Consider the following 14,149-nt stretch of genomic DNA (forward strand, 5'->3'; position numbering starts at 1 on the left):
CCTCACATTGAAGAAATTGATGATAATAAAACGATCTCTTGATACAAGTTATATTCTGATTCCTATTAATCTATTTGAGTGTCTCCCTCTAGGTAGTGGCGCATTTTCCATCTAGTTCAACAACATTTTTGTTTTGTTAATGAAATAATTAGTGGAAAGATGATTGAATTAGTCAAATTTTTTCAATCCTTTTATCTCTCAATAATTATGTCTTATGAAGGAAAATAATTCCTAAGAAAGACACCCACTCATTGTTACCTTGAGGAAGACTTTTTGTAAAATCTCTAGTTTCAAACTTTTTAGTATTGAGATATTATATACTTTGAGAAACATGAGCCAAAAATCCCAGGTAAGATCTTATTAATTGCTTGACTTCTTGCAAAGTTTATGTGCTGCAAACAAATTACTGAATGGTCAATTACATTGTCATTAATGACTAATGGCAATTATTAAAAGATGTGAAGCCCATTTTAGCAAAACTACGAATGCATGAAGAATAAATTGTTTGTTTCCCATGTTTTAGGATCACAGTTACAGGGCATGAAAGTACAAAATTAAAAATTATTGAATTAAGGGAAACCATATAAAGGGCTATGGATCAACAATACCAGCTACTGACACAAAATAAATTCTTGAGAATGGATCTATTCCAATAATTTTCATTCGGCGTCTATTTGGGTGTCCATGAAGAAGATTATTTTACTAGTATGGTCCTAGTGTACTAACCCAAAACATATTTGAACAATTCAAACTGTCCAAAAATTACCATGTGAGGCCCAAGGTGTGGATTCCAACTTATTGCTACTTTATTGTTAATTTCAATAATATTGCCCCATATAATAGGAAACAATACTAGCGTAATATTATTGGAATTGACTGTAACATAAATTATTGAGGGAATGGGCGCTATGGATTCTGTTGAAACTATATACCTTCATTTTTTGGGGTGAAATGCATTTTATTTTTCATTTGTAAAGCATAAAAATGTTCATCAAGAATAGTACAACATAGATCCAACGTTTGTTCACACTGTTTACTTCTCCCTACATAAGCATAAGCAAGGAGAGATAACATGTCCACTATGGCTCTAATTTCAAGAACATCTATAAGTTTCCTAAAAAGGATACCAACAATTATGTACATATTACTTTTTAGGATTTATTAGTAACACGTTTGTGCATTTGATATTTTTCTCTGTTAGGGTCCAATCCTAACCCCCTTATTTATGTAATAGGATCGAGTCATAGTTATAGTTAAGTAAAGAGTCAATAAAGCCCATATTAATAATTGCAAGTGGTTGACCTGCATTTATAGAAGGGACCACAATTAGTTGCAAATGGGCCATGGTATTAGATAGATGGTATTAATAAGAACCATGGTATTGCATGTATGAATCCTATATAAAGGATAGAGACTCCCCTCAAGGAGCATCGTGTCTTATTTTGTAATTGAGCCTAGCTCTATTGGAGGTTGCCCCCTTGAAGAGGCAAGTGAACATTGCTTTCCTTTCTGAATAATAAAATACTTGCTATTATTTCTTATTGTTCTGCATTCGGGTATATTTCTTCGCATATTTGGTATTCTGGTATCTTCTTGCAGGTCAAGAGCATAACAAGTGGTATCAGAGCACTTTCCAGGGCCGGTGGGATCTCCACTTTTAGCAATTTTTTTTTTTTTGGCTAGAGACGTGTTTCAACATCTTTAAACCACAGGATCTATCATTGGTCGCATAAACCTGCAGATTTGGGGAGGCATGCACACAGGAAATACAAGAGGTGGTCACACTTGTTGGACTCCCTTGTAACCCATGTGGGTACCCCTTCGAGTAGTAGCGCATTAGACAGAACTGCACACGGACTGTCTTCCAAGTACCCTCTGGGTATATCAGAAACCCCCTAGGCTCTCTTGAAACCTTGCCATAGATAAACCGTCGACCATCTTGTTGCTACAGTACACCGAGAACATCACTCGGGGAGATTACTCGCACGTATGATAGGGTAGTCAGGTTGCACGGCTAAGGGTACGATTGATCCTCCTTGGTTAGTGCCGTGAAAGATTGGGCCGAGTACTACTATCAGACCCTTATGTATATTGCGATCTGTAGCACCTGATACTCCTTAAGACCATAGTTCTCGGTCTCTCTCTAGATCACGCATAATCTTTGCCAGATCAGATCTAGCAGGCGGGGTTCTGTCGCAGCTGCAACAATCAATTCCACCATTCAGATCTATCAAATCCACCAATCAGATTTATCAGATCTGCCATTCAGATCTAGCCGTTGGGTTTGGTAGCAGTCGCCACAATCAGATCCGCCATTCAGATCTAGAATTAGGGGTTCGATCATTGCCACATTCCTACTCATACTTTGCAGTTGAGGGAGCTGATAGATCAGACTATTTGTGTGGGCCCCTATAGGTGGTACCATTCACTTGTTAGTGTCAAAAATTTCGAGCGGTACCAAATTTTAAAATGCACTGGATCATTGCATGTTACAAACTAGAGCTCAAGCTATGGCCAATGAGAAGATCGACACCCTTGAAACAAAGTTGGACATAGTACTGTCGTCACTCAAGACCTTAGCTGACACACTCGCAAAGGGCAAGTTGGAGGAACACCCGGAGGCATATGCTTTCAATGAAAACATTTAGGGTGAGTCTAGCCATTCTCTTCACCTCTTTGGCAACCACCAACAATCCCAAACACAACCACCCAAGCTGGACATGTATAAATTTGATGGCTCTCATCCGGCCACATGGCTAGCACAAATGGAGCAATATTTCACACTGAATCACATCAGAGATGATGCGACTCAGCTTAGTGTGGGTAGCATGTACTTGGACAATGAAAGATGGCAATGGTGGCAGTGGCATCAATGTTGCTATGGAAGGCCCGTGACTTGGTAGACATTCGCAAAAGCTCTTACGGATCGCTTTGACCATGAATCTAACTTTTTGGGTCGTCTCACTAAGCTCCGACAGACAGGAACAATGAACGAATATATTACAGCCTTTGAAGCCTTAGCCTTCCGCACAGGAGGTCTACACGATCAGTTCTACTTTGAATGTTTTGTTAGTGGTCTCAAAGAAGCCATACAAGCCCACGTTCGATTGCAACACCCAACCTCATGGCTGGATGCTTGCAAGATAGCTCATGAAGTAGAACGTGCGTTAGCGGCCCAATCCAATTGCCCAAATTTCATAGCCAAGGGTTGCCCCACCCAGGCTCAAAGCACTACCCAAACACTCAAGGTTCAAAAGGTGTCCCCAGTGGAAATGGTGGAAAGAAGAAAGCAAGGATTGTGTTACTACTGTGATGATAAATACTCCCCCAGGCATAAATGAAAGGAGCCCAAATTCTTTCAAATTGATGCTACTGATCACAGTTCATCGGAGGAAGCCCCACCAGTTGAGGAACCCGAGGAGGAAGATGAGGAAAACTAGCTGGACAATGTACCTGAAGAACCAATGATCTCGCTTCATGCTTTGGCAGGGATTTCTTCTCCTCAAACTCTCAAAATCAGAGGTTTTATTAAGCATCACCTTGTAGTAGTCTTGATTGATAGTGGCATTACACATAAATTTATCCATCAAAGAGTCGTGGAGGCAGTGCATTGTTTTGTCAGAGTAGTCTCTAACTTCCATGTCCAAATTGTTGATGGGGGGACAACGAAATGTGAAGGCCACTATGAAAATGTCAAACTTCAAATGGGGGATTATCAGTTAAAGAGCCACATGTTTACCATACACATGGGAGGGTGTGACATTGTCTTCGGTGCTGAATGGCTCCGCACACTCGATCCAATCACAATGGATTTCCAGGAGTTATATATGAGCATTAAGCAGAACAACCACACACATACCCTCCGCGGACTCCAGGTGGGTGATCCATCTATCATCAGCTCACATAGGATGGGAAAATTGTTAAAAAAGGGCCACCATGGAGTTATATCCCAATTTAATGCCGTCTAGGCCTTCGAACCCACTTCTCTTCATATTCACCCTGAGATGCAACAGATCTTAAAAAACCATCTGCTAGTCTTTGACAAGCCTCATGAGCTTCCACCCTCGAGAGGGGAACATGATCATAGAATTACTTTGGTCCGAGGGGCCCAACCACCAAATGTGCACCCATATAGATATCCGTTCACCCAAAAGAATGAAATTGAAAAAATCATCAAGGAACTCTTGGAAGCAGGCATCACTCATCCTAGCATTAGTCCTTATTCTTCACTTGTGGTCATGGTGCTCAAGAAAGACGGGGAATGGCATATGTGTCCAGACTTCAGGGCCCTCAACAAGTTGACGGTCAAAGATAAATTTCCCATCCCGGTTGTCGATGATTTACTGGATGAACTAAATGGGGCTCAATTCTTTACTAAGCTCGACCTTCACTCGGGTTATCACCAAATTCACATGAAAGAAGTAGACATTCGAAAGACTGCTTTCTGAACTCATGAAGGCCATTATGAGTTCATGGTCATGCCATTTGGTCTTTGTAATGCCCCATCCACTTTTTAGAGCCTCATGAACCACCTACTCAAACCATATCTCAGAAAATTTGTCCTTGTTTTCTTTGATGACATCCTCATCTACAACCACACCTGGGCCACACATCTTCAGCATGTAGATCTGCTCTTGCAACTGCTTCGGAAGCATAAATTATTTGTCAAGATGTCCAGGTGCTCTTTTGGCATGGAAGAATTTGAGTATTTTGGCCACATTGTGGGGTGTGAAGGTGTAAGGGTGGACCCCAAAAATATTCAGGCAATGCAGGATTAGCCTCAACCAAAGACCTTGAATAGCTTGAGAGGATTTTTGGGTCTCATGGGCTACTATCACAAATTTGTCCGCAATTATGGTCGCATTTCTAGACCCCTCACTCACCTCCTCAAGAAAAATTCATTTCTCTAGAATGATGAAGCGCAATAGGCATTTATAGCTCTCAAACATGCCATGTGTTCCACTCCTGTATTAGCACTACCCGACTTCACCAAACCTTTTGTGATTTAATGTGATGCTTCAGGTACGGGTATTGGGGCGGTCTTAATGTAGGAAGGTCGACCCTTGGCCTTCACTAGCCAACAACTAAGTGGGACAAATCTGGGACAATCTACCTATGAGAAGCAGATGATGGCAATCTTACATGCAGTAGATACCTGGCAACCATACTTATTGGGGTGGCATTTCCAAATCCGCACAGACCATCAAAGCCTTAAATATTTTTTGGAGCAATGCCTATCCTCGCCACAACAAAATAAATGGCTTGCCAAAATGCTGGGATATGATTATGAGATAATTTACAAGAAAGGCATGAAAACGTCGTAGCAGATGTGTTATCATGCCAATTTGAGGAGGAAAGCACCCTGCTTGCAATCTCCCTTCCCATTCCAGAATGGATTGAAGAGGCTCACAAGGAATGGGTTTCACATCCTTTACTCTCCCAACTCATTAATAAATTGCAGGCGAATCCAAATTCCACAGCGGGCTACTCTTGGTAGGATGAGATTCTTCGCTACAAGGGTAGAGTCGTGATATCACCAACGTCCACTCTCAAAAGTCGCATTTTGGCGGAGTTACACTCATCTCCCACTGCAGGTCATTCAAGCTTTCAGAAGACTTATGCTCGCACTCAACGTTCATTCTTTTGGACAGGCATGAAAAAGGACATTCTTACTTTTGTAGCTGAGTGCAACGTATGTCAGTGCCACAAAGGAGAAATAGTCAAATCCCCAGGCACATTATAGCCATTGCCCATCCCGGCCTCAATCTGGATGGAGGTTTCTATGGACTTCATTACAGGTCTTACTAAGTCAGGCAACAAGTCAGTCATCATGGTGGTTGTGGACAGACTTTCTAAGTATGCTCATTTTTATGCCCTACCCCACCCTTTTACACTGACTTTGATAGCTCAATATTTCATGGACCTGATCTTCAAATTGCATGGCATGCCCACTTCCATTGTGTCTGATCGTGACCCGATCTTCACCAGTAACTTTTGGCAAGAACTCTTCAAGCTACAAGGTACCCAACTACAACTTAGTACTTCCTATCATCCCCAAACTGATGGTCAAACTGAACCAGTCAACAAATGTCTAGAGACCTACCTTAGGTGTTTCACTTCAGAAAAGCAACATCTATGGGTTCAATGGTTACCTCTAGCCGAATGGTGGTATAACACCAAATATCATGCCACCACCAAAATGACTCCATATGAAGCAGTTTATGGTCAAATCCCTCCTTCAACTACTTCTTATATCAAGGGATGCTCGAAGGTACAAGCAGTGGATCAACTCCTACAAAACCACACAACCATGCTGGTCCACCTCAGAGAGAATCTCCATCAAGCTGAAAACCGCATGAAGAAATAGGCAGATCAACATCGTTCAGAACGCCAATTTCAAGAAGGGGATTAGGTATTTTTGAGGCTGCAACCATATAAGCAAACATCACTCAAAGACAAGGGTTGTCAAAAATTATCTCCAAAATTCTATGGATCGTATCAAGTACTTCAGTGCATTGGAGAAGTCGCCTACAAGCTAGCTTTGCCACCCACTGCAAAAATCCATCCAGTCTTCCATGTCTCATGCCTCAAGAAAGTGATTGGGAACCATTGTCGAATTCAAACCAGTCTACTTGAATTGGATGAAGAAGGGTCAATCTGGATCCAACCTGAACAAGTTCTTGACACACGAGAATGGCACCTGCGCGGCCGCACGATCAAGGAAGTCCTCGTCAAGTGGAAAGACACCTCTCCAGAAGATGCGACCTGGGAACCAGCCACTGTACTTCAACAGTTTCTGCAGCTTCAGCTTTGAGGACAAGGCTATTCTTATGGGTGAGAGCATGTTAGGGTCCAATCCTAACCCCCTTATTTATGTAATAGGATCGAGTCATAGTTATAGTTAAGTAAAGAGTCAATAAAGCCCATATTAATAATTGTAAGTGGTTGACCCAGATTTAAAAAAAGGACCACAGTTAGTTGCAAATGGGCCATGGTATTAGATAGATGGTATTAATAAGAACCATGGTATTGACCCATGGTATTGCATGTATGAATCCTATATAAAGGATAGAGACTCCCCTCGAGGAGCATCATGTCTTATTTTGTAATTGAGCCCAGCTCTATTGGAGGTTGCCTCCTCGAAGAGGCAAGTGAACATTTCTTTCCTTTTTGAATGATAAAATACTTGTTGTTATTTCTTATTGTTCTACGTTCTGGGTATATTTCTTTGCATATTTGGTATTCTGGTATCTTCTTGCAGGTCAAGAGCATAACATTCTCTTTAAATTCATTATGATAGTTAAACATCACGATCTCTCTAATTAATTAGGGTTGAAAATAGCTTTGCACTTAATATGTGTTTTTGTATACCCAATAGTAAGCAGATGATCAACCCATTTTCCCCCGCTATATAGAGCATTCGTCAAACTTGCATTCAACAATGTCTGCACTATAGTAAGCTTCTTAGAATGTGGGAGGAAGTTCTCTGTCATTATCGTATTTGTTGGAACAAAGCCAAATCTGAAAAATGCACCAACGTGAAAAGAGGATAAGGTCTTGGAATTGTTGATTACAACATTGGTTGTACAAATATATCTAACTTAATAAAAATGCTGACAAATATTACAAGAAGATACTTGATACCCAATCACTTCCAACTCACTTTCAATCTCCAAGATATTTGTTGATGGGCCTGCAACAACCATGTGGGCAGAGGTACCTAAATATAGTTCACAAGAAAGGTTAGTAAGACTTATTTATAGAAGTAATGCATCAATTTTGCATGTGATATGCTTCTTGTCTACTCACATGAAATCAGTGATGGACTTTGTTGACCATGATTGATTATTCAGGTAATCCCAACTTATGCAGGAATGAAACAAAATATAGATATAAGCATAAACACAAAGATGCAACAAAAATAAATATTCATCTTATTAATATCAAATAACTGTAAGATTCTTACATACAAAATCAAAATAAACTAGCTTGGGCGATGGTAGCTTATCTTTGAGAAGAGATGTGTCGGCTACATTCCTCTGAATTGTGTTATAATGAGGCTCAAGGGCATTTTTATTATTTATCAATAAAGGGAAACACCAAACAACCAAAACCCTAAAACTAGGAGATGGAACACCAAGATTTTGTGGGCCCCGTTGGGGTTAGTCAGACAACCAAATTCCCACGGTCGTAACTTGGTCATATGATCTTCGTTTGGCTCATACAATACCTTGTTAGAATGGTATCTTCGAGTACTAAAATATTTGCAAAAGCATGGGCCTGTTGTGGACCTCAAAAAAACACCATTCAGGGGGTCAAAACAACTCTGGAAGTTTAGGACTTTGAAAATGGCTAAAAATAGTAAATTGTGCTATAATAATGGAAATTGATGAAATCAGCTGGAGGTCTAGGTGGAATAGGTGGGTGGCCACCAATGTCCACCTAGATCATCAAGCCTTCTAGATAATACAATAAGGCTGTATCAAATTTTAAGAAAGAAACATCTCCAATTCCTTCCATGAGACAATGAAAAGCTCCTGAATTCCTTCCATGAGACAATGAAAAGCTCCTGGATACCCAAAGTATGTATTTTCTAGAAGGCACAAGCTGCTATTACCACAGGAACTACACAACCTCCTTCCTTATGCTTCCAATGGTGCACAAGATGTAGAGAAAAAAGTTGATATGATAGCTTCATCATTTCTCACAGAAAGACTCTTTTCAGGCTGCTGCTGTAAAATGTAACTTACAAGGTAGTGCACTGGATATTTCCATCCCGCTGTTTTCATATAGTGTGGATGACAAGACTTCATGCCCCAGAAAGTTTTCAAGTTCAAATCACTTTTCTTGTTACACATTATCTTGTTCATAACATTGACAACATCATATGAATCAACATGGTTACAATACTCTTTAGCCATTATAACTTTCATGGAATAGTTCTTAAAAATAATGTATCCTTGACCTGAATCAAGGGAGATCAGGTCTACTTATTTTTAATTGCTTCCATACAATTAAAAATTGTTTTCCTCTTTATAATGCAATGTAGAAAGGTTATTTTAGTCATATTCATTCAATAAAAAACAAAGTTGCTTGTTGAGTGAAATGAACATCTTCAATTAAAATGGAAATAATCTAGATAAAGGACATACCACTTCTAGCTATAATCATCCACTCGACTCAAAATACTTATACAGTATTGGAATTTCACGAACTCATCCCATACTACACACCATTTCATAGCCTTATACCCAATTTCTTCAGGTAGCTTTGTACTTGGATCATTTTATTCAGGTAGCTCTGTAGTCAGATCAGTGTCTTTAGTTGGTCGTTCAGGTGCTCAGGAGTTCTCACTTGTAGGTGAAGTGATTGTAAGAGGTGACGAGGAAGGAGAAAGTGCACCTCCTGAGGTGATTCTTAGAGAAAGTGCATATGATTTTGAATCAATATTTCCAAAAATGATTACAAGAGGTGAAGGAGAAAGAGAAAGTGCATATGCTTTTGAATCAATATTTCTGGAACTAGGAATTGGAGTTGGAGTTGGTCCTTGTTTAGAAGCTATAAAGAAGCATACAACTATCAACATATCATGACTGCAAATTCCTATTTTATTTCAATTATTTGATGAACCTTCCTTTTCTTTTAATGTAAACAAATAACACTTCCTAATAATTTTAGAATAGAAGATGTATGAATCGTTTTGACAAGCATCTCTTTTAATATTGTGTTACTTGGCTTTGCATAAGCTAGATGCATTAAATAAAACCATTAGAATTCAAGCTCAACCTAGAGAAATTTATATTATTATCCATGAGATAAATTTTGAAATTCCATCTTCATTAAAAATGTGGTTGTCTAGCATAGAACTATTGGATACAATTTGCTAATAAAAACTACAAGGTTCAACATTTTTATGTCTATCAAAGAGAAACTTTTTCATAGAACCAATCATCCTATAACATGAAAGTTTGATTCTATTATAATGAAAATATAACATTGATCATTATAATGTACTAGAATAAATTCTTCTCATTAAAGAGAAAATTAGCATAATTTGATTCCATGCATACCTATAAATAACTAAGGTAATGTTTCAATATGCTAGTGACCAACTTCATGAAGCTTTGGAAGTGTTATTTGTTTTCGCTCAAAGAAAAATACACATTGTACCTCCATGAATGTGCTTTCTTATGAAAATCTAACAAAAGTCATCTTCAAATCATATAACTCATTATAAGGTCAAAGGTCGCTCTAGATCTCTTCAATTCTAGCATGGACACTACATAAATATGTCATATATTTTTTCTCATCAGACTCATTAAAGTGGTAGCTCCAAGGATTTAAGGCATTTTTAGGGACCGGTTCACAAGGAAATAAGTCAAACATTCCACCTCCTAGCCTCATTTGCATCGTCACATCTAAGTCCTCCATTTACAAAATCCAAGAACATATTTGACATCAAATACTCCATCCTTTACTACCTATCTTTTCTCAATAGTTAAACTATTCAGAAAGTGATTTGCATGTACATTTTTCACTCTATTGAAGGAACTTCACAAAGTGAAATTGATCATGTCCATCCTATGTCACTATTAGGCCCCTCACTATATGTCATTTATTCTTATTGAGGACTTTAGTCATTTCTGCATGGTCTGAACTTTGGATTTTGATTATGGTATGCAAATATGAATACATCAATCTTATGAGTAACAATTTCACTTTGACTTGCAACAATTTTTCCTTGTTCAAACTAAAGAAGTTGAATACACATTTTTTTGTTTACAAACTCATTTCAAATCTATGCCCAAACTTGTAAAGTGATTGATACTACAATTATGACTAGCTGGAAATAAAGTCCATATAAAAGCTCCAAATACCATCTATTTATAAATTAACTTATTGTTAGAGGCTTGCTTAAAGTTAAGGATCATGATGTTCCACTCCCTTGGTTGTGCTAACAACTAAGAAATTTAGACTAATTTGAGGTGTTATAGGTTATCCAAAATAGTAAATACTATACAAGCCTCATACATTAAGAAAAATAAGCTAATACTTGTATATGAACATCCATATTATCAAATACCTCATTATCACATACGAAATTTAACAACATATTTACTACCATTATTTGTGATGTTGTGGTCCTCTGCCATCTTTTTGTTTCTTAGCTAATCTACTAAAAATGTCTTGCGACATTTTTCACATCGAATTAATTAATTCATTTTTCACATGTAATGGTTAAAAAAGGCTATAAAACATCATTTACCTCCCTCTTTTGACTCATTCCTCTTGCCAACCTAGCTATCAATGTGTCACCGAGTGAGCATCTAGTCCACTGATCCTGATATTTTAACAAAAGTTGTATGGTCATTCCACATCATCAATTGTGCACCATGCCACAATAATTCGTCCTCATTCACTCCATTTTATTTAATTTAATTTTGTTTTGAATTATTTTAATTCTTCTTTAAAATCAATATACCCAATATAGTGGGATGGGGCTCAATTCCCCATCTTGATAACCCTCTCCATCAAAGCCACCCTCCTCCCTCTTGATGCCAATACGTAGGCCATGGAATTGAGAGAGGGGTTTACAACCCTCATTGTCCTAATTTCATGGTACTATGCAATGTATACCATAGAGATTGAGCCCAAAATCAGTTGTGCCTACAAAGTCCTTACCTTTCCCCTTCCCATTCCCTTTTATGCACATACATAACATTAGTTATTGAGTGTTGCCCACCTACTAATTGGGTGGCCATGGCACTACCCAAGAATGCACCCTAGTGAGGGCATCATTCCCAATTACATAAATCACCTCATTAACAATAGTGATTGGTTATTGAGCCAAAAAATGCACTGTTAATAAGCTCAAATTGGAAATCTCTTGAAAAACACACCTTACTTTGATTTTGCTAATGGATTGATGAGTATTATTGTTATTATGGATATTACATAAATAAAATCATTTCCACTTTTAGAAAAAGAGTAGGTAAATCTCTATCATTGAAGTTTCGAATGAAGATGATTTTTCTCAAAGCACCCCAGTGCCCATGCTCATGGATACATTCTACCTTATAAACATAAATACAACATATTTTTGGAACGAGGTGTATAAATTATTCTAGAGAGAGAATTTTCCTAAGAGTGACCCAAATGTTGAGTTCTATAGGTGCGTGAATTAGCTCTAAGGATGACCCTCGTCCTCATCCTTATGCATTTGCATGGAGGGATCACGGTTCCTTTTCCTAGATCACTCAGACATGCAATATCATTTTTTGTTTTTGGTCCTAAATTTGTGGACAAAGTCACTTGTGATGTGACCAATATGGATTGTTCTAGTTTGTTAAGAATTTCAAGATGAATCCAAATATAATACAAATATTTTATGTAATGGAGTGGTAAGAATGCCTTCACACTAGGTTCACCACCATACTTAGGAATTTATTCAAAATTTAGTATGGATTAACTCATGTTGTATAGGCCATTGATATTAGGCAAAGAAGAATTGGATTAATTATGTATTTCAGACTTGATTTGAAATAACAAAAAACTATTAGAGGATGTTGTTTGGGATTGATTTTCCTCTTACTTGGATGAAGTTGGAGTCAAGGGGTGTTGTCTAAACATTTTGTTAGAACTGCAATATAATAATTCTCATTTATGTAGAAAAAAAACCAACTTAAGCATGACACTGAAAAAACCTTTTAGAAGTTCATATAGAAATAACACACATTCTTGTTTAGAAACAAATGACCAGGGGTATTTCCATTGAATAATGCCACCAAATAGCTAGGAAGGGCTAGAATATAAGGCTGACACATTATATTAGAAGGATAGAAAAATGTGAAATTTATCAAGTAGAGGCGTAATATATTCTATAAGCGAACTTGTACCTAAATCAGGGTTCTAGTGAGATACCAACGAAAATAAAAAATGACATATGTAGCATGAGGTAGTTGGATTTTGGGTGATTTTATGGTATGCGCTTCATCAAAAACCACCATAAACCATTGTAATTGATGAAAAACACCTTTGTCTTGGGAACTCTGCAAGGAATATATATACATGAATTCCATGACGATATATTGATTAAAAACAAGTTTACAAAGATAATGCCTCTCTATACCATTTTCAACATGTGGTGGAAAACTTATAAAAATACCTCGGATTGGTACTTTGAGGAAAATACCCCATAAGTGGTCAAAACAACATGTTGCAAAAGAATTCTGACGTCCCTTGTTCAACTTTGTCCATAATGAACATACACTGACATGGTTCTAGATTGTACATGGGTCTCAAATTTTTGTCTATGATCATATGTATAAAGATAAATGTGTCAGAGAATAGGATACCAAACAAAATAAATATAAAAATCATCTAATAGAATAGCAAATTAATGTCACTGTTTCTTTACACAACATGTAACCACATATAAAAATAAACTGCATTCTCACTTTAAATTTGGAACAACAACAATTCATCAGTTGCAAGGATTAACATGTCCAAATGAGAATGTAATATACCTTATACTGACCTAAAAATGTCATAGGACATACCATAAGGTTCCCACTTACTTTATACAACCCATTGTTTGATTTCTTTAGAATACTTGTGCTTTTAGTCTTGCTGGTGTACTGTTATGCTCCCAATTCTACACCTATATTAGAAGGGTGATGATTTTTTTTCACTACAATTGTTCTCACTAAAGGGATCCATAATATCCATATCACTAAAGCCACATTTTTTAGAATTTTCAAACAGTAGTGATATTATCATGATAGTATTACCAAATCCCATTGCATCTGCCAAATTCCTAAAAGAAAAGAAAAAATCACATTGTGAGGTGAACAAATTCAAGTCAAATAAACAAAAAAGGGCACAACATCTTCAACAAAGAAAAGATCAAGACTAGAAATGTAAAATACCCCTCCTCTACCCAATTGCAATGCGTTGGGAAACTCAGTTGTTGCCTTTTTATTTGTAGCCCCCACTGCATCCAAGATAACAAGTACACAAGCCATGGAAATAGTGATGCTTGTTGAAAGGGTGGTGGAACTTGCCATCATAACCACATCATTATCCAATAAGGTTAATGATATTTTTGTTAGAAAGCCACCTCCCAAACATGCAAAATGCAAGCTTCCCA

The sequence above is a fragment of the Pinus tabuliformis genome, chromosome 6 (genome assembly GCF_031772625.1).
Source record: "Pinus tabuliformis cultivar Carrire ecotype Pingquan chromosome 6, CPIR1, whole genome shotgun sequence".
Classification (NCBI taxonomy): Eukaryota; Viridiplantae; Streptophyta; class Pinopsida; order Pinales; family Pinaceae; genus Pinus; species Pinus tabuliformis.